Source organism: Chiloscyllium plagiosum, chromosome 2 (genome assembly GCF_004010195.1).
Source record: "Chiloscyllium plagiosum isolate BGI_BamShark_2017 chromosome 2, ASM401019v2, whole genome shotgun sequence".
NCBI lineage: Eukaryota > Metazoa > Chordata > Chondrichthyes > Orectolobiformes > Hemiscylliidae > Chiloscyllium > Chiloscyllium plagiosum.
This window is the reverse complement of record NC_057711.1, coordinates 99,258,097-99,281,081: the sequence shown is the minus strand read 5'-3', so window position 1 is coordinate 99,281,081 and position 22,985 is coordinate 99,258,097. Positions and strand designations below refer to the sequence as shown.

Here is a 22,985-nt window from a genome sequence, read left to right as displayed (position 1 = left end):
CTCGGTTCGACTGGTCCGTGGGTGCTGAGTTTCTGTAAGAAATCCGTAGTGTCGCGACAAAAGCTGGGGATCCCCTGTACAATAGGTTGCAAGATGCCTTCAACATAGCTGGAGAGATACTCACACAGGTGATTTACATATGAAAGAAGTGAAACTATCATGGTATTCGAACAGATGAAAGACTCAACAAACAATCAAGGTGCTTTTCAATGTATAATTTCAGTTACATCACACTGTAAACTTTTGCTATAAATTCTGTGTCTCACAATTGTGTCATCCACAACCACCTGATGAAGGAGCGGCGCTCCAAAAACTAGTGCTTCTAATTAAACCTGTTGGACTATAACCTGGTGTTGTGTGATTTTTAACTTTAGTGGAAATGTCATTTACATCCGAGTCACTTTTCTAAACCAAGACATCTGGGAATTATCTTGGTTGTTCTGCTCTAAGTTATCAGTGCCCTATCGAATAGCACTCTGGAAATGGCATAGGCTTTACTAAGCTCAGTTTTGCCAATGGCATCCACACACTAAATTAGGCTCATGGATAATAACTTCCCCTTGGAGCGAAATTAGAAAAAAATGTCATTACCAAAATCCAAATCAGTTTCATTCTTTAAAAAAAAACTGGATTCTCCCTTACCTCTGTTCCTTGTTTCGTGAGCACATCATTGTAGTTACATGGAATTTGTAGCATGCTATTACTACAAAAGTACACAAGTAAGAATAAAATAAAGGGTCCCAAAAAAAAGCACAGGTCTAATCAATATCAACTATTTGCACTTGGAAGAAGAACCATATTTGAGTGCCATTTGCAGATTTCTCCTAACATTGCCACTCTTCGAAAATAGATCTTTCACTGACAATGTTTTAAATGTAAACAATTTTAAGGCAGTATCATGATTGTCAGGCTTGGACTATATTGTAAATGGAATGGAAATCTGAAACTGGGTATGTGCCAGAGGCATCTGACATACCTCCAAATGGCCAACACAAAAGGAACTGTAAGCCAACACACAGCTGAGCAAGTTGTATAAAATTAAAGGATCATTCCATGTTGTAACTGGCATATTTGAATAGTCCAGCATTCACACAGCACTATTTCAACTTGCACTAAAATTATTAAAAGCATGCTGAAGAAAAGTGACACTGTGATAGTTTCTCCTGTGTTACCTTTCTCTTTTACATCCAGACCCTCCGGCTCCATCACCCTCTACTCATTGTCCTTTGCTTGGTGTCAGCAAGTTGTTTGGTGCACAACTGGTTGTCAATAATTGACTGCTGTTGTTCCAGGTTGCCAGCCTTCCACGGCTGGCCAAACAAAACAAAATGAAAGGAGTGAGCTGTTATTGTATGAAGTCAGCTCCTCCATGCGACAGGATGTTAAGTATCTGAACAGCACCAAACTACGATGTGCGGAGATCCTATCATTTGTCTCACAAGAAAAAAAGCAAACTAATTGAGAATCCAGCTGACACAGCAGCTCTGAGATTGATCAAAGGCATCAATCTCATTTTGCACTGTGTAATTTAAGGTTTATTGGCAATATTACTGAGTGTTCTAACAAATAGTACAATCACATAGTACTCCATCTTGGTTGATGCAGAATGCATTCAACTTTTGTGATCTGGACACACTGAAAAGTTTATTTCAGAAAAACATTGCTTGATTACCAGGGAGCATCATGTCCTGCTGAAAATTGCAATGATGAAAACAATCAATGATGCTCTTGTCATGCCATAGCAATGCCTACACATCCAGGCTGGAAAGCTCAGGTTTTAATGCCATATCACGGAAGCGTGCCTGAACAAGTTGATTAAAAATAAAGTGTTTTTATCTCAATGCAAAGTTGTAATTCAGGAACATATTGAGAATAGAGTCTCTCGTCACTGGGGTAGTGCATTAGAAATTTAGTCCTACTATTACTGGAATCATAATAAATGTGAGAAGGTTTAGTCAAAGTTCCCAATTTACCTGACTGACGAACTCAGAGTAAAAGGAAACACTCACTAGGTTTGTAGACTTAAGGAAATAACTGTTTATTTTAAAGAAATTGTCTTTAATCATTGGCAATTAGGAAATATGGATTACTAAAATAAAACAGAAGTAGAAATTGTTGCTGAAGCTTAACAGGTTGAACAGTATCTGTGGGAAGAAAGCCGAGTTAATGTTTTGAATCTGGTGACTCTTCAACAGAACCAGGAAAAGGTGGTATTTATGGTGAAGACAAGGCTCCATTGTTGGAGAACAGAGAAGAGAGTGGATACGTGAAGATGGAGCCCAGAGAAAGTGAGACAGGGGTAGGTCCCCATACCTCTTTGGAACCTTTTCATGCAATCACAGAAGATGCAGCACCAGGCCGCTTACCTCCTCCCTCCTCACTATCCAACACCCAGACATATCTTTCTGGTGAAACAGCGATTTACCTGTAATTCATTCACATAGTCTTCTGCATTCGCTGTTCACGGGTAGTTTTCTCTACAATGGGGAGATGAAACACAGACTAGGTGACTGTTATGCAGAATACCTATATTCTGCAGGTAAAAATAACTGAAAGCATCCAGTTGCCTGCAACTTCAACACACCACTGTGTTCCCATGCCAACATTACTGTTGCAAGCCTGCTGTAATGTAACAATGAGCCTCAGCACAAACTTGAAGAACTGCATCCCATTTTCCACTTGGGCACACTGCAGCCTCTGAGACTTAAAATTGAGTACAGTAACTTTTTAGATCCTGATTCCATTCTTTTATTTTTGTTAGTCACCCCCACATCCACATCCAGTCCTGTTATGACATGGGTTGCTTTCAGCACAGAGTACTCATTCTCTGCGACTTTCAGCTCTCATTATCACTTATTCAACTTTTCTTTCATCCTGACCTACTATCAATAATTTCCTGATGTACCCCTTTCATATCCCTCTCTATTTGGGCTCCATCTCCGCCTATCCACTCACCTTTCCCTTCCCTATCCCACCAATTCTACCTTGTCTTCAGTATAAATACCAATTTTTCTAAGCTGTTATCAGGTCTGATGAAGAGTCACCAGACTCAAAATGTTAAACCTGCTTTCTTCCCACGGATGTTGCCAGATCTACTGAATTTCACCAGCAATTTTGATATTTGTTGAATTTCAATTTCTGACTTGACAACTTAAACTCTAACCTTTCTTAAAATCATCCCTTCACAGTCAGACATATGGAAAGACAGATAAGTCAATGGATATTAAGGGAAACACAGTTTAATAGTACCAGTTTGGACCACAGATCTTGATGTGTTGTTTCTTTCTGTTTTTTTTTCAATTTATTTCGGTTCTTCCTTGTTTGCAAACTAACACTCTCTTCCATTCATTGGTTGAGAATTTATCCTTTCACTGTCTTTGAAGGTTTTCTTCATCCTTCAATAGAGGATTTCCAAACAGAGATGAATGGAAGATCCCTAGCTCTTGCTGGAGACTTTCCAGTATGGCCACACAATTGACAGACAGATATTTTGAAACTTTATCTTTGTAGACTAAGTGGTTCTACACTACACTGACTCCACATAAGCTATGACAACTGGTCAGGAGCCAATCAGAACATTGTTGTTCAGAATTTTTCCCATAATTTGGAAACGATTGACTCTGTGACGTTTGCTTCTGCTCTCACTGTTTTAACAAAATGCAACATTACAGAAACTCTCAATGCACTTTGGTGAACATGAATTCTAAAACTATAAACATTACTGTGTACAGTCTCCTTGGTTTAAAACAATATCCTTTTATTCCAGACAAAAATAAAATAAAGAAAATGATGTGATCTTTACATCATCTGGATATTGCAAAATACATGCTGTCAATAATTTTAAAACATCATATCTCTTGTGAAGCTGTGTTGCCTGTAAAAAGTGACATCATAAAACTGATGTGCTTTGATTCTATGTTTGTCTATTTCAATACTTTCTAAAGAAAAGTAAGGACAAAGCAAGCAGTTATTTTCTTTGAGATCACATTGGCTTCCAACAAGGTTGAAGCAAGGATTGACAAGTCATTACAAAGTCTACTTTAAATAGCCCCATTTGCGTTTGTGTCTAATAACTTTCATTCCAAGTAATTCATGTGCCTCCTCAGTTATTCAGCATTGCATAGCTGTGTCAAATGTTCGACTCATTCTCCTATTTTCTATACTTCTTTCCAAAAGTGCAGACCACAAACTTGATAATTGGAGCACTGTCCAGACAAATTGAATATTCCACTATCCACTACTAAATTGCAATGCGTTGAGTCCATGTTTCTCCCCAAAATGGAAACAATGTTTATCAACTACAGCCTCATTATTGTTTGGTAAGTAATGATTTATCACCAGCATAATCAAAACTTTGATCATGTAGATGTATTTGTAACATTATTTTCACCAGTGGAAACATATTTTTTGCAAGATGCCATTGGAAATAATTATTGTCTTTTCTCAGGTTTCTCTCATTTACCAACAAGTCTCTATTCTGATATTTTCTTATAAAGATGAATGTATTTTATGGCAACAAAATAAAGCAAGGAACTGCTCAAGATTGGAAACAAAATCTCAAAGTGCTGGAGAAACTGCCAGCATCAATGGAGAGAAAAAAAATGGAGTTAAGGATTCAAGTCCAGTGTCCTTTTGTCAGAATGGCAAAAAATGGTACTCCATGACGTATCAGTGGCACCGAAAATGATTGCAACTGAGAATGCCAACTTCTAGTCAGCAAACACCATTCTGATCTGCATCCTTTGAAAGCTGGTCCAAAATGTGAGTAATTTTCAACATGACTGTAGTTTCTGCTATCATCAATACTGTTGGAGGCGAAAGACTTGGGAATACTGAAAATAATTAATTATCAAAGTTTGGTACTCAAGCCATTACATTGGGAAATATGATTGATTATACTCAACCTAGCACCTGAGAAACAATTCCAGACCATGAAATCTGTCTTTCATTTTGATACGTTGTTTCCCCCATTGTCTGGATACGTTGTTTCCCCCATTGTCTGGCGGCACGGTGGCACAGTGGTTAGCACTGCTGCCTCGCAGCGCCAGAGACCCGGGTTCAATTCCCGCCTCAGGCACTGACTGTGTGGAGTTTGCACATTCCCCCTGTGTCTGCGTGGGTTTCCTCCGGGTGCTCCGGTTTCCTCCCACACTCCAAAGATGTGCAAGTCAGGTGAATTGGCCATGCTAAATTGCCCGTAGTGTTAGGTAAAGGGGTAAATGTAGGGGTATGGGTGGGTTACGCTTCGGCGGGTCGGTGTGGACTTGTTGGGCCGAAGGGCCTGTTTCCACACTGTAAGTAATCTTTGCTTTCAGTCAGAGATAATCAATTTTCTGCTATTGACATACTCTGAACTTGTCCCTTCTACAAATATTACCATTCCCTTTGAGTTTTGTTCTCTGACACCTTTAATCTCCAATCTCAATTACTCTTGGCCTTACATGTTGATCTCATGCCCTTCTCCCTGTCTCAGTAACCCATCGTATCTCCACCTCTCCTTAGTTCTGAGGACAGTCCAAATGGACTCAAAATGTTAACAATATTTCTCCCTCCTGAGAAGTTGCCAAACCTAAGATTCTCCAGCACTAGCTGTTTTAAATTTAGATCTTCAACACCCACAGTTTTTTTTCACTTTTAATTTAATGCATATTGAATTTGTATTTAAAATTACACTATTATTATTAATATTTGTGTTTACAATTATCAAAATTTCAAGGAAACACACAAAGCAGCATGCCATTCAGTCTTTCAAGCCTACTGTGCCATTCAATATGGCTGATCATTCAAGTCAGCACACCGTTACCAGTTTCTTCCAAATATACTTTCATCCCTTTAGTTCTATATCTGAATCGCCCTTGAAACCACGCGAACGTTTTGCTTCTTAGAAGTTGATATTTGGGTGTTAACTGTTCCATAAAAGAACAAAATCAAAAGTGCAATATTCATACCACTTGGGAATTAACAGAATTATTCAGCATAGAATTTTACAGATCCCACCTATACCACAAAAAGACTTGTCAAGCAGACACAGATCATGTACAGAGGAAAAACAATCATAGAGGTCAGACACAATGAGCCTCTATCTATCCACAACATTCCTGGTGGGAAACTGAAAGTAACTTTTGCAGGTAATGAATACTGAGGGCGAGTTGGGGAACAAATTGAGGAAGACCAAAATAAAATAGTTTGCTCTAGCTAAACTATTCTGGAGTCAATAATATTCAATGGGCAGAGGGCTGGTTCAAGCTGTTGAAGGGTTAACTGAGAAGCAAATACTCAGGTGCCTGTATTACTTTAAGCAACAATCCGCTGTGGTGCTATCAGCCATAAATCTGTCCCAGCTTTAATGAGTTTTCACTGATGCACATCCATCCTCTTACAACCAAGCTCACAGCTGACAACCTGTCCTAAACCAGGGAAAATTGCAATAGTTTTGGGGCTAAGACCTTGGAGGTTTATCTTCTGATGATAAGCAAAGAATTCTGATGCCAAGCCTTCCTCCCTCCCCTGCATAACCACATAGGAGACTTGATGGAGAAGAACAGAAATAAATGTAAGAAAATAAAGATATGCAAGTAAAGTGCATAGAATGAACTGTGTAGACCATAAATTTGCACTGGCAAAAATACTCTGTTTCCTTGCGTAGTAATGTAGTGCTGAAGCTCTAAGCTAAAAGGACCTCCCTTCTCATTTCTATTTTCTAATTAATTTTAGAATAAATAGAAATGGCAAGTAATGCCAAACTGGACCTTCAAATGACTTCTACGCAATGAGCATTAAGAGTAAAACTCTTCAAGTAACAACACAGTGTAACAATAGATGACGTGAGCAGCCCAAACTATTGCACCATTGCAACAATTTGCTGATATCCTCTGCAATGTCAAATTTAATGTAAATCAGATCTAATGCCAGTGATGATCAGGCATCCAGCCTGAGGTTCACAAACATCTACAGCTTTCAAATCAAACTCCTCAAGTCTGTTAACATGCAGAATCGACCATGAGATTTAACTTACAAGTGCGAGTACAATTGGAGCTAGACCTTCCTCTTTACCATTGCTCTCATGTCCTCCTCTTGTTTCTATTTGTCCTGTTGACACTAAACACTTTCTAGGTTGTTGACAAACTTTACAGTATGGTGTGCATGAAAGAATGTACATTGTGTGTTTCTTAAATTGAAGGGCAGATTAGTTTTGTTACCATTCCCGAACAATATATTGCAACTCCCATATGCCAATACAGTCAATCTGTGAGATTCTTCCGAATTAACCACTTGGGGGCAGATTTTCTTTGTGCGCGTAGAGTTATGCATTTGCTGCACATCGTGTAGAATAGGTCTACCTTTGGGTTGTATTGTTGGATGCATTACTGAGATGAAAGATTGTAAAAGGTACAGAAAATAGATCTGATTTTGATTCACTCAAATGAAATTAATTCAATTCTAAAGTTTATTGTCATTTCTTTGATTCGTATATTTTATTTCCAGTTAACTGGCACCATTTTCTCCTATAAACAAACCTTTTCTTTGTGCTATTGCAATCAAAAGACAAACAGCAGAAAAAAATCTCTCCTGTTTTCTCCATTTAAGTATCATTCAACTTTAAACTTACCTAAATAAACGTTTTGCTTTTCACTCCAATCTGACAAAATTTCAATGTATTTTTGTCCCTTTATTATTTTAGCTCTCAAACAACATTAACAATAACGACAATGCTATTTCAACTGTTTTTAATAACACTCCCTCAGAATTTTACTTCAATAATGCATCTCATTAAAAATAAGTGGACCACACTTTCAAAGGTGTCAGGTTACTTTTATCATAGCAGAGAAACAATTCATAGCTTTACTTATACTGATAAACATTTTCAGGAAAACAATAAGTGTATTAGTGAATATAGTGGACTAATTACTTATTTTCCCTTTGTTCTATACTAACATGCTCAGACGCACAATCCCATGCAGAAGACAAAGATCCAGTTATAAGAAGGTGGAAAGTAATTAGTTAAACATTTTCAAAAAGTTTGCACTTAACAGAAGTTTAACTAAATGACAGGTATACTATTTAAGAGATGGCCTCGGAGAGTATTGGATTACCAAGTTGGGAACCAGGATTTCTGTTAGAGTTTACCTGATCTCCCATTATCATTTAGGGGATTTATGTCTTTACAAATATGGACTTCTATGTTGAAAGGTCTAAATCATGAGCTATGCCATAATATCACTTTAGAGCAAGGCAAGCAATTAGACACCAAGAAATATCTCAGCGAGCATAGCGATTGAACTGGTGTTGTTGGTGTTATTCTGTACCACACACTATTAATCAAGCCAATAGAGCTAACCAATTTGTAAGATACCCAACAGAAATTGCATGGAATAATTCCCGTTTTCTTTTAAACTCCAAAAGTTACAAAGAGGGAAATTACAATCAGAGGATGTCTTAAGGGGAGGTCTCATTCAATATTGCAAATGATCACAGCAAAATGGGAACTTTTAGTAGATGTACAAGCTTTTAGCTAAGGATGTACAAGATTTTAGCTAAGGGGTTCAGAGGACATCAGCATTACGTTTGGATGATTCGCAAACTGTATATCAACCTTAACATTCATTATTTGTCATTTGACACATTACAATTTGGAGACTGACACATCCATTTATTGCCATGGATCCTTTATTGTCTTTTGCAAGTGTATCATATCCACCCAGCAAACAACATGGTAAAAGGGTTCAAAAGGATGATCTGCCTAATATCATTAATTGAATGTTAATACATTCTAGCATTTAGGTAACTTATACTCATTGTACTAGTTAGCTAGGCAATCACATGTACCTGCTGAGCAAGAATATGCTTTCAGCATTTATACTGCATAAGATATTGCAACACCTATTTCTATATCTCACTCACAAGGAATACATACAGATTATAAAAAAAGTTATGGGAAACAAATGTTTCTTTCAATGTGATCTGAAAATCGGGGACAATAATACACATTGCCAGATTATAAATATTAAATAAAAGGCCTGAACATTGCTTATGGACAATAAATTGAGTACATCTGAGACATAGTCTCACCACAAATTGAGAATTGCTGCTTCAAAGTATGTGGACAACTATAGAGTCACCAAAGCATAAACCAACAACAGAGTATTGCAACAAGATCCTTAGCCATTGCTGTATAAAATCAAGGGAAAATAATCAGGTTACACAACCTCTGAGTCAAAGTCCGCTTTTACAGATTGCACACAATGTAAAAATAGTTTATGTACATATTTAAATAAAGCAGAGTAACCAGCTATAGCAAATTACTATAAGACTATTGTATATTGATGTGTATCCAACACAACTTCATATTTGATCCAAATAAGCACTCCTCTGTCAAATTGCTAATTAACCTTTAGAACTAGAAAGCAGGAAGAAAAGTTATTTACTTTACCCTGAGTCTGCTTGTTTGAAAGTCAATGGAATGTGCTCTATCCTGAGACCTTTGAAATAAGAAGAACAGAAATTAGAACAGAATACAATTTCCAGAAGTAAAATTAGATGTATAAATCATGATAATAATAAAATGACAAAAAAAACATCATCCGGGAGTTTTAAAAAATTAATCAGAATCACATTGATGAAATGTGTGACAGCAAAATTAGGGCAGATGCATTTGTAGAAACTGTACATAATTCTTCTTCACTTACAGCGCATACTAAGTTCTTATGCAATGACTTTACATTACTGAAAGAAAGACCTGCTTATTTCTATGACTGAGGGGACAAAAGAAAGTATGAGTAAAGCAATACATAACACTGGATTACAGGATGATTTTATTTGCAGTTTCCAACACATACTTAAATTTTGAGATTCAATAATCATCAACTATACAAATCCTTGTTGTTAGATAAGGAACAAAGAATTCCTGGCTACATACTATCATGCATCTTTTCTTTAAAATAAACTGGCAATTCTGATACTTCACATGTTTTTCCTTAAACTTTAAATTGCAAGCTCATATGGATGCCCCCTTCTCACTTTAAGGCAATGTTACTTGAATCAAAACAATTTCCTTCAGGTTCTTTAGGCATTAAAGAGTTTGCCATACTGCTGACTAAATCAAAATCCAACCTCTACTTGATGGACTAGGTGTTCTCTCACTTTCTAACAAGAGTACAGAACAAAATAGAATAGATTTTGAGATACCAGCTTCTCATTTGCACCATCAACATATGGGAAGAAAAAGTAGAAAAATTCTGACAGGTTCATAGTTAACATCACTGTGATGCAATGTGTCACTGATTACAAGAGAGGTCCAAATGAGAAGACCTGATGCTCTAAAAACCACTTGAAGTAAAATCCAACAGACTTCTTGGCAGTGTGTCAGTGCCTATTAGTTAGAATTTTGCCAGAATATCCAAATAACCTTCAACACACGGATGCCAGGGCATGTGTGAAGGGATGATTAAGAAGGCAACTGGTAGATCAAAAATGAAAATAGCTCCATTGAAAGCAAAAGGACAGCACAGGGCATCACTAACTGTAAGAAACTGTTGGAGAGATGGGTAGAATACTACTCTGTGTTGTACTCTGATAAGAACATTGCCATGGAGGCAGCTCTTGGAATAATGGAAAGCTTGCCTGTGAAGACAGAGCTGGATATATCAGTGGAGAAGTTTAGTAAATCTATTGACTTTCTTGTCATGGACAACGCTGCAGGTGTCCATGGTAGATTGTATGAATGCATCAAGCTTAGGAAACCAGCAATCCTGCAGCATATGTATGGACTTCTCCACCTCTGCTTGAGGGAGGAGGGATTGCCCTAAGATGTGTGTAATGTAAAGATTGTAACCCCCTAAAAGAATTAACATGATGAGGGCTACTCTAACAACTCACAAGGCATTTCCATTCAGAACATTAAGGGAGAAGTATTTGTCCATGATTCCCTTTTCAGACTATAGATCCTGGCTAAACCTCTCTACCCAACACCCCAGAGGGGTTTCACAATGGGAAGATCCCCAAATGACATGATTGTCTCAGTCCAGCAGTTGCAACAGAAATACCATGGCCAAAGGAGATAGTTCTATAAGAGCAAAATAGTGCCGAATCTGAAATCAGAACAGAAAGTACCGGAGAAACTCAGCATGTCTGGCAGCATTGTAGAGAGAGAAACAGAATTTTGTCTCAAATTTGGTTTGACTCTTCTTCAGAACTGTACTGAATTTGAACTTGAAACATTAACTCTATTTCTCTCTCCATAGATGAAGTCAGCTTTATAGTGTCTTCATCAATCTCCACCAAGGTATTCAGACGTGTGAGCAGAAAATGTCTGTTTAAGATGCTGAAGAAAACTGACCGCCCACCAATATGGGGCAACATCAGAATCCTTTAAGAATAGCAATAGATTGTGCTCTGGTACTGAAAATCATGACCACATTCTTCTCTGTGATGCTGACTCTTAGCAAGACAAGAGTCACAACTCAGGGGTCATACGGCATACTGATCCCATTAGCATTCACTCGTCACTAATGCCAACATCATCTGTGCTGACCCAGCCACACATCAGGTAGATAATGGCTATGTATTCAAAGGTACAGTGCATGAGGATCTGGCCGGTGGGTCATGACCTCTTGGCTATCTAAAACTCTGTTACAAGGACACTAACAAGGAGGATATGTAGACGGTGATATTGACAACTGGGAGACAGTAGCTGACAACTGCGACCTCCATAGACTGAATATTTGGAAGTCCATGGGAAGAAATGAAAAAAAAGCTCATCTTCCAAACAAGATGTCCAAAGAAAACAGAAGCCAGCAAATCCTATTCCTTCACAGCCACAGTGTTCCTCTGCAGCAAATGTAAAAAAGATTGTCAGATAGGGCCATAATAGATAATTCTTAACACAAATTTGAACACCATGGTGCAAATCACCATCTTATGAGACAGAAAAAGAGCCTGCAAGGTAACCATGATGGTATCTTACACTGAAACAATGTTATAGCCTACATTTAGTGCAAGATGCCTCCCTGATAAGAGATAGAAGTTTGCACAAGTCATAAGTACCCAAATGATTATCATCTTATTGCTTCAAAATACTTATTAATCCTTATTAAAGAGTGTGAACATCTTTTTGTTAGGTAGCACATGACCTGAAAATATTTCCTAACATCGAACAGTCACATGGAAGTAAATTAGTCACTGCAGAACATCTCAAGACAGTACCATGAAGAGGTACATTACTGAGACATAGGGCTGTACAGCAGGGAAACACACCTCTTGATCCAAGGTGTCCATGCTGACCAGATGTTCTAAATTAATGTAGTGCCATTTACCAGCATTTGGCCCATATCCCTCTAAACCCTTCCTATTCATGACTCATCCAAATGTTTTTTAAATATTATAATTGCACCCATCTCCATTTGGCAGCTCACTCCATCCACGCATGACCCTCTGTGTGAACATTTTGCCCCTCAGGTCCCTTTTTATTCCTCACCCATCTCACTTTCAACCTATGCCCTCTAATTTTGGACTCCCACACCCCAGGGGAAAAAAAAGACTGCGTCTATTTATCCAATCCATGCCCCTCACAATTTTATAAACCTCTATAAGGTTACCTCTTAGCCTCTGATGCTACAGAGATAAAAGCCCCAGCATATTCAGCCTCTCCCTGTAGTTCAAACCTTCCCATAGCTCAAACCCTCCACCTTGGCAACATTCTTGTAAATTTTTGCTGAACACTCTCAAGTTTCAAAACATCCTTCCTATATCAGGGAGACGAGAATTCAATGCAGTATTCCAAAAATATTTGAACCAATCTTCTTTACAACTGCAACAAGACCCCTCAACTCCTACTCTCAATGCACAGACCAATAAAGGCAATTATACCAATCACTTTCTTTACCACCTTGTCTATCTGTGACTTCACTTCACTTTCAAGAAATTATGAATGCTGCACCCAAGGGTTGCTTGGCAACATGCCTCAGGAACCTAAAAATTTGCCTTCAAAAATGCAAGACCTGAGATTTATCTAAATTAAACACCATCTGCCATTCCTCTACCTATTGGCCCATCTGATCAAGGTCCCATTGTAGTCTCAGACAACCTCTGTCCGTTGTACTCTGTCTACTACACCACCAATTTTGGTGTCATCTGCAAACTTATTATCCATTCCTCCTATATTCACATCCAAATCATATACATAAATGACAAAAAGCAGTGGACTCAGCACCAATCCTTGTGGCGCACCACTGGTCACAGGCCACCCCTCTGAAAAACAGCCCTCCAAATGGCTAGATCTCCCTAAATCCATTGTGATCTCACATTGTTGCCAGTCTATCATGAAGGACCTCATCAAACACCATGTTGAAGTCCATACAGACAACACTCAATGCTCTACCTTCATCAATCTTCTTTGGCACTTCTTCAAGAAAACTCATTCAAGATAGTGAGACACATCTTACAGCTTGGGACCCTTCAACCACATGGCATCAACATCGACTTCACTCGTTTTGAAATCTCTCCTCCCCCACCTCATCCCAGATCCAACCCTCCACCGCCCTCTTCACCTGTCCTACCTATCCATCTTCCGTCCCATCTATCCGCTCCATCTTCCCTACCAACTTAACATAATTACCCCCATCTGCATTCACCTATTGTCTTCCCATCCACCTTCCTCCCAGCCCTATCCCCAACCCCTTATTTATCTCTCAGCTCCCTTCAGATTCCTGATGAAAGGTTTATGCCCGACATGTGACTCTCCTGCTCCTTGGATGCTGCCTGACCTGCTGTACTTTTCCAGCACCACTCATTTTGACTGAACTATGATTTCCCATGCACAAAGCCATGTTAGCTATCCTAATCAGTTTTTACCTTCCCAAATACAGAAGAAATGGAAGATGGATGAGGCCAGGCTTTGCAATATCAGTTCCAGCTGCAACATGAAGGCGCTGGGACATCTATCACTCTTGTGGTTACAAGATCCCCATTCTTCCCTGGACTGGCTCTACTAGAGCCTCGAGTGCTATGTTTGAGGAGTGGTATGCCCTCTTGCTTGATCCCTGAGCCATCCTTTAAGAAGCTGGAATCACTGAGTACACTTCATATCATCATTGCAAAATATAGGAGTGTTTTACTTGAGCCATTTTGGACAAGTGCAATTTGTTCTAACCAATTAGTCAACCCAAAATTGTGCACTAAAACAAGATTTCAAAACAGGTGCATTTAAGATCATTTCAAGAACTATTTCCTCCCTGTCATGACAATAAGCAAATTAATGCCTAAACCTGTGCCAAATATTAGAAAACTGCAATTGTAAGTTCATGACATATAATTCATTTGGTGTTATCTGAGGTCCAATGAGTTGAGAGTTCAAGTACCAATCCCTTTCAAATGTCTTGAGCACCAAAGTCCAGATTGATATCCAATCCTGTCGTGAGGGAATGTGGCATTAGTGGAAATGCCATCAAGAAACAAAATACATTCTGTCTATTCTCTCAGATGAATGTAAAAGACTCCAATGAAATAATTTGGTGAAGAATGTGGTGGTTCTTCTCAATATCCTGTTCAATAGTTAATCTTCAAACATCATCATTAAAACATGCTCAAGATAACTGTTGAGTTTCATAAAAATAATCAGTATTTAATATTCAAAGTCTTTTTCCTCATGCTTCCTTCAATCAATATTGAGGAAAAAGCAGGAATTGTCAAAGCAAGTTTAGTCTTTGGCAGACAATGAATATCAGTCCGGGAATGAAGTGAAATATGTCCAATCCACCAACTGAAAATCTATAGAGTAATAAAAGAAACTCTCTCATTTTTTAGCTCCGGCACATTTTGGAGAGTTTTGTCCTACCTCAGCAAATACTGATTATTTTCACATAATCTTTCATTGCTCACTTCATTCACTATGTATTCAGTCTCATTCTCATTCGATCAGGAATTTGCAGAGGCAGAAGTGCTCACCGCTGTAGACACCTTCTGTGTGAATTTTAAACTCCAGCTGTGCATAATACTGAAAACCAGCAGCTACCCTTCAAAGTCTGCTGATCGACTGTTACTACAGAGGAGAGGGACGTGGAAGTGCAGTTGGCATCCTAGTCTGCAGACTGGGACCACAGCTCCTGGTACTCAAGATGGAGAAGAGGAGGGCCATCCTCTTTGTTGTAGACCCCGAATCAGGCCACGGCATAAGACACTGACAGCCTGGCTGGGGATAGCCACCTGGATGAGGACGGTGTCCCAGCTGAGAGAAAATAGTTAGCAAAGCAGAAGGAGGAGTAAAATCGATGTTTCGGGCATAAGCCCTTCATCAGGAACTTTTGCCTGAAACGTCGATTTTACTGCTCCTCGGATGCTGCCTGAAATGCTGTGCTTTTCCAGCACCACTCTACTCCAGAATCTGGTTTCCAGCATCTGCAGTCATTGTTTTTACAAAGCAAAAAGAGGTCAATAGCTCTCTAAAGTCCACAAGGATAAATGTCATAATTTTCTCTCTGCTATCTCACACTCACTCTCACTATTCTATTACACACAAGGAATCACACCAAGACTAATGGTCATCCACTTTCACTAATGCATGAAGTATCTTCAATCAATCACCTTCTCCAGTCTTCCTCACAAATTCCCAACTCCTTCTGCCCTCTGATCTCCTCATTTACTCACTTGGCATACCTGTGCACCTTTTCTGCTCCCTCACCACACTGATAGCACTTGCCGGCACTGTCACTTAACTCCTTCTTTTGTCTCACTGCAGGAGAAAATATCGCAAAACAGGCAGAAGCAAAGAGGATGTCTGACATTTATGTCATCATCCTATTTGAGGGGAAAATCCACTCAACTGCAACATGTCTGGGCCCTCTAGACACAAACGCCCTCTGCGCCATTAGTCTAAATCCTCCATGTCATCGTAGAACAGGCTGCCTCCAACACTGCTGGGGATCCTGCAATTACATCTAGAGATACTCAGGCAGCATGGAAAAGAATGCTAAGGACACACAGGTAGAATGGATAACACTTCATTGCAAAAACACTTTACATTTGTAAATATAAATACACTTTAAACATCATTTTGCTGATCGACTATCATGTTAGTTGTATGGTTACCAAGGCAGAGTTAAGCAGCCACTCCATACGTTCGAAAGAGGATGGAAGTTATATGAGCGAGGCTCTGAGAAGCATCCAAGATAGCAACAGGTTTCAGATGTCCTTCAACCCTTAGGTTAAGAGTACAATTAAGACTAATGAGGAAATTTAATGAGGGAATTTCTGAATCCACAATTGATGTGAAATTCTTGGAATGGGTCCCAGCCTCCACTCATGTTCCACCATGCAGCCATTTTTCATCCCAATGACATTGTTGGGATTTGGTAGAGGATAACACGCTATCAAGGTCACTCTTCTCAATGTGAGCTCCAAACTCTGTCTGCAAATCAAGAGTCTGTACACCCCTACTCTTCAAGTACCTTTTTGTATTATATCCCTGTTAACTCTATCAGTTTTGAGGTTTCTCATGTTCTAACCCAATTTTTTAATTTCACAATCAAAAACCCTATTTTCCCCTCATGCTCAAGTTGTTAGGCATTATCCACTGTCATTATCCTCTAAATAATGCACCTAACACCATGGGCAATTTAGCATGGCCAATTCACCTGACCTGCATTTTTGGACTGTGGGATGAAACCGGAGCACCCAGAAGAAACCCAAGCAGACACGGGGAGAATGTGCAAACTCCACACAGTCGCCCAATGGTGGAGTCTACCCTAAAAAAAATCATAAGACAGAGATGCTATGAATTTTTAAGTACTAAAGGAAGCAGCAATATGCTAAAAGTCAAAACATAGGTGCACTAAGCATCCAAGGAAGTGTAAAGTGATTGAGTACTAAGACAACAAGATAAGAACACTGAGATGCACCCTATGCTATTACATGAAATGGGTTTGTGCCTCTACAGGCAGAATGACCTGGCTGGAGCTTCCTGATTGCATTGCAATGCTCCTGACTTCAATCATTCAGTGCTGAAGTGTCTTCTGAGCTCTTCCACCTTTGATGAAGATGATGTGATAAGACTGCTGTTTTGCCAATGCCAACTTCAGGGATGAAAAGTGGAGTAATTTGCTATCCATGCAGTGTGCCATGAGATGTGGTGAATGCCAGTTAAGATGGAGATCTGGAGAAGCAAGCAATGAGCTGCATCTGTCATGTAACTACTCTGACTTCAAAGTTGGGTTTGGTACCATCTCAACAACATCTAGGAGAATTGAGAACTGCTTGGAAATGAGATGAAATTAAGTGAACAATGAGATGCATCTACATGGAAATTATATAATTTCTGCTTATGAGCAAAACTCTCATCAAGCTGTTGACATCTGAAGGGCAAAATTGGACTTTCTTTCCCCCCAGTCATTGAGAATTTAATTGTTTCATTCTCACTGTAGTGTCTCAAATTTCTCTCCACTGCCTACAGTGCCCAAGGGCTGGGAAAATTCTGTCCAGTGTCTTTGCCACTGAGCTCCAGGTATACTAAACTTGGATCAGCATCATGCCAAAATGCTAAGCACATTTACTCGAGCTATCTTCTGATCTTGAAGCCAGTATTTCTGAAGCTCGCTTGTGAGAGCAAATCTTCGATGGCAAGTTTGAGACTGGGTGTGTTGGCATGGTGGTCAAAAGTAGAACTACAAGGACAATTCTAAATGCTTTATTTAGCAGTTTTAACATTAACAAGTCCTGGAGAAGCTCGCTGAGGATCATAGCACCCAGCACAACCAAATAAAAATGGTGGGGCTTCTTTGGATGCAATCATGTATCAGAGGCAGAGAGAAAATTCAATCACAGGCATTCTCAAGCTAGCAGCTCATCCAAAACTTGATCATCTGTGATATCTTGCACCCACCAGATTTCTGCCAAAGAAAACTGATGAAGAATACAGCCATTTTCACCTTAGCAGATCAAAAGAGTCTGCTATAATTCAAAACATAATTCATTGACTGTGACACATCTTCAAAAATCAAAGAAGTCACAAGACAAGTGCAATTTTTTCTTCCCTTGGCTAAATTAATGCGTAAATTTAATAAACCATTATGCCAAAGCTAAAATCCCTTGTGATTCGGTCATTCCATTGGTTCACTTCACTTATCTCTTCCTTTTGCACAGTTAGAATATTTTAAATATCAAGATCTTAACTAAATTAAAATGTAGTTTTGCAATTTCAGTTTTAATGCTCTGTGTTTAATTTTGTGAGTTTTCTTACTTTTGAAGCACATGTGGTCAATTGGTTAAGCCTGGATGTGGGTGAAGAGAAAAGAAAACAAAGAAAAAGAGTTGCTGGCATATCAATGACATATACTAAGGAACTGAACAAAGAACAAAGAACAATACAGCATCTGAACAGGTCCTTTGGCCCTCCAAGCCTATACTGACACAGTTTGCCCTTCCATATTAAACAGATGCTTCTTGAATGCTGCTAGTGTGTCTGCTTCCAACACCTGCTCTGGCAGCACATTCCAGGCACTCGCCATCTTTTGTGTGAAAAACATGCATCACACATCTCTTTTCAACTGCCACCCTCACACATTGAACCTGTAGCTCCTAGTAATTTACCCCTCCATCCTGCGAAAAAACCTCGTGCTTTCCACTCTATCCATGTCATTCACAATCTGATTAACTTCTGTCAGATCGTCCCACAACCTCCCACATTTCAGTGAACACAAACCCAATCTATCCAACCTTTCTTCACAGCTAAAATCCCCTATACCTGGCAACATCTTGGTAAACTTTTTCTGTACCCTCTCCAAAGCATCCACATCCTTCTGGTAGTATGGTGGCCGGAACTGTACACAATATTCCAAGTGTGGCCTAACTCAAGTTCTAAAAAAGCTGCAGCTTAACTTGTCTATCCTTATATTCAATGCCCCTACCAATGAAGACAAGTATGCCATAGGCCTGTTTTTACTAGCTTATCTATCTATGTTGCTTCCTTCAGTGATTATTGGCCCTGCACACCCAAATCCCTCTGTATATCAATACTCCAAAGACTTTTGCCATTCACTGTATTATTTCCACCGGTACTTGACCTTCCAAAATGTATTACCTCATATTTGTCCAGATTAAACTCCATCTGCCATTTTCCTGCCCATGCCTCTAACTTATTTATATCCTGCTGTATCCTCTGATAATATTCTTCACTATCTGCAACTCCATCAATTTTTGTATCATCTGCAAACTTACTAATTAGACCAGCTACATTTTGCTCCAAATCATTTTTGTAGAACAGGAACAGCAGAGGTCCCAGCACTGATCCCTGTGGAACACCACTAGTCACAGCCCTCCATTCCGCTACCCTCTGTCTCCTATGACTGAGCCAGTTCTGTTTCCCTCTGGCCAGCTCATCCTGATACCATTTGACTTCACCCTTTGCCATGAGGTACTTTGTCAAAGGCTTTACTGACGTCCAGTTAGACAACATCAATCACTTTTCACTCATTAATTGATTTCATCACCTCCTCAAAAAACTCGATCAAGTTAGTGAGGCACGACCTCCCCCACAAAAACCATGTTGTTTATCACAAATCAGTCCATTCGCTTCTAAATGTTTATAGATCTTGTCCCTGAGAATCTTTTCCAATAATTTCCATACCACTGATGTAAGGCTCACAGGTCTGTAATGTCCTGGATTAACCCTGTTACTCTTTTTTAAACAATGGGACAACATTAGCAATTCTCCAGTCCTCAGTTATGCCAAAGATGTTACAAAGATGTCTGTCAATGTTCCAACAATTTATTCTCTTGCCTTCCTCAATATTCTGGGATAAATCCCATCAGGACCCGAGAACTTATCTACCTTAATACAGTTTTAAGACACATAACATCACTTGCTTTTTAATAGAAACTTGGCTTAGAAATTCAACACTGAAAGAATAGAAAAAAGTTCCACATATAGAACCATTGTCTTTGCTGCAAAGCTCAAAGATAACTACTTGAAATTCTCAAATTTGATCACAATTGGCACTAGGGAGTATTGGGTACATGCGTGTTTCTCCAAAATTAAGCATAAATAAATTAAAATGAGTGTTAACAAATCAAATGCACAAATCAAGCTGTACATTTGAACTGCATAAACCTTTGTGTATCTTTCTTCATGCTATGTTAATCAACGGCAATTTGAACTGATTGTATGTAAAGTTTCCTCTACCTTGTAATCTGCATTACAGTGTGCTTGTGAATGGACTTACATAGGAAAACACTATCCAAAGGCATATCTACATATCCTAGGATTAAACTGAACTTGTTTGGATTGGTGACCATAATGTCCATCGCTTGTATGTCATTTGAAATCGTGATTCAAATTTATTCAGTTTGAAGTTCCTACTTTAATTATCAATAGATTTATTGTCTGTTTATCTGGCTGTCTTGCTAGCTTTGCATCAAAGACGATGGTATCAAGTCAAACTTCAGAATTTAAGTACATAAATGTGATTACCTACAAGTTGTAATGAAAGAGTGTTGCATCTTTTGGGTCAAACATTATTTTAAGCTTCAGTCTATCTGTAATGTGGTAATAAAAATACCAACATTACTATTTGCTCAGAATTAGTGAAAGAATGAGCCTCTCTTACTTCAGTTGAATAAAAGCTTGGTTACAGAGAAGATTGAGGAAAAAAATCAAACTGAAGTGCTTGAAATGATAAAGGGCAGATAAAGTCAGAATTCCCAGCTTCCAAACACCCGGCCTCTGCACAGACCCATTGAGGCATCCTTGCGGCCTGACATGGAGGCCTCCTAGCCCAGCATGGGCAATCTCTCAGCCTGGCATGTTCTCAGTGGGAGCTTCTGGTCTCAAGGTGATTCCAGAGAGATCTCCTGGCCTTGTGAACCATGAAGTGATCCCTGGTGCAGTTTGGAATCAAGGGCCAGTGCAGATGGAAGGGCAGGTGCTAGTATGGACTGGGTTAAAAGACCGCTGCGCTGAATTTTTTTTCTCCATTTAATAAGTGTTTCTGATAATCTGCAATGCTAGACTTTTTGCTTCTCTATTTCCCGAGAACTGCAGCTGAGAAGCTGTACCTAGGGAGTTTGTACCTAAGATAGTGCCATAAGCAGCAACTTATACAATTTTCACTGTACTCATTTGAATACGTGACAATAAAGCTAATTCTAATTCCAATGAACTATGTTCTCGAGTTGTAAAATCCAGAACAAAGAGATATGATGATAAAATGGAGCATTATATGGAAATTATACTCATCAACACATGTTGATACATTGGATGGTGGAAATTGGGAACAGCGTCCCTCAAAAAGCTATAAATTTTCATTGAGACCAATTAACTTTTGATAACTAATAAGGGATGTGAAACCAAGGCAATGAGTTGGTGGTACTGTCACTGGAAAAGCAATCCAGAGTTCTAGGTATTTGGTATTTGAAAGACACTGCTGCAGATGATGAAATTTGATTTTAATAAACACTCAGAATTTCAAGGAAAATGCTACTGCAACGGTTACCATGTAACCATTGCCAATTGTTGTAAAAACCCACTTGGTTTATTAATATCCCTTTAGAGAAAGAAATCCTGTGGGGAATTAAATCTGCCATCCTTACCTGATCAATCTACATGTGAACTAAGATCCATAAAAATATGGTTGACTTTTAGCTCCACTTTGGAATGGCCTAAGCAGCCAATTACTCAAAGCTAAGTAGCAATAAGCAATGAGTAGCAGCTTTGCCAGCACCGTCCTCATCTCAAGTAAGAATTTATAAAAGAGGTGATTGGATATCTACATTGACCATATTCTATCTGAATGGCAGAACAAATTTGAGGGCAACGTTCCCTTTAAAGTGAGTGGTCAATACTTCCATACTGATCAGCGTGCTTACACCATTCACAGTATTGACGTTTAGTTTTGGAAACTGCTGGCACACATGGATCTTGGAACTCTGCACAAGAGAAAACAGAATTGGAGAGAATGTTGTTTGAAGGGCTGAATGGCCTACTTCAATTCCTTTTTACCTTTGTTATTTATTCTCCACTCAACCATTCCCAGGAACAAATTAACTGTTAATTTTTCTAATCTGTTGTAATTGTCTGCTGTGTTGATAACATAATAACAGTAACTGCTTTGAAAACATAATTGATAATTTGTCAGAAGCTTTGAGAGATCCAAGGGACTGTTTTCATTGAAGTAGAGAACCAAGAAAAAGAGTTTGAATACATTTTTTAAATGAGAAAAGATAAAATGAATAGTGAAAGACCATTTACTCTGGTTGGCTAGTCAATTTACAATGATTGCAAAGAGAATACAAAAGGCGGAGTTTGTTTTTGTGCTGAGTTGTTGAAGTTTGGAATCCGTTGCAACAGGAACAGGCCATTGAAATATAGAGGGGAAAATTACTTAGGTTTGAAGCAGGAAACGTTTCAAGGCCACAGGAAGGAGGGCAGTGGAATTGGATTAGTTTTGGAATGAAACAAAAATTTAGGGTGTAGGTTTGCTCGCTGAGCTGTAGGTGTGATATCCAGATATTTTATTACCTGGCTAGGTAACATCATCAGTGGCGGCCTCCAAGTGAAGCGAAGCTATTATCTCCTGCTTTCTATTTATATTTTTCTCCTGGATGGGGTTTCTGGGGTTTGTGGTGATGTCATTTCCTGTTCGTTTTCTGAGGGGTTGATAGATGGCATCTAGATCTATGTGCTTGTTTATGGCATTGTGGTTGGCCTCTAGGAATTCTCTGGCATGTCTTTGCTTAGCCTGTCCCAGGATAGATGTGTTGTCCCAGTCGAAATAGTGTTTTTTTTCATCCATGTGTAGGGCTATGAGGGAGGGGGGGTCGTGTCTTTTTGTGGCTAGGTGGTGTTCATGTATCCTGGTGGCTAACTTTCTTCCTATTTGTCCTACGTAGTGTTTGTGGCAGTCCTTGCATGGAATTTTATAGATGACGTTGGTTTTGTCCATGGGTTGTACCGGGTCTTTTGAGTTTGTTAGTTTTTGTTTGAGAGTGTTGGTGGGTTTGTG

General features: G+C 39.0%; 1 protein-coding gene across 42 annotated transcripts in view; it reads right to left on the bottom strand.

The window, feature by feature from the left end:
- The window catches only part of LOC122562121 (receptor-type tyrosine-protein phosphatase delta), a 2,454,643-nt gene that overhangs the window by 1,191,906 nt on the left and 1,239,752 nt on the right, over positions 1 to 22,985 (bottom strand). For all 42 annotated transcript variants that reach the window (XM_043714668.1, XM_043714784.1, XM_043714721.1 and 39 more), the window contains exon 7: positions 9,431 to 9,479. The gene's annotated coding sequence lies outside the window, so the exon portion shown is untranslated. The remainder of the gene's footprint in view (positions 1 to 9,430; positions 9,480 to 22,985) is intronic.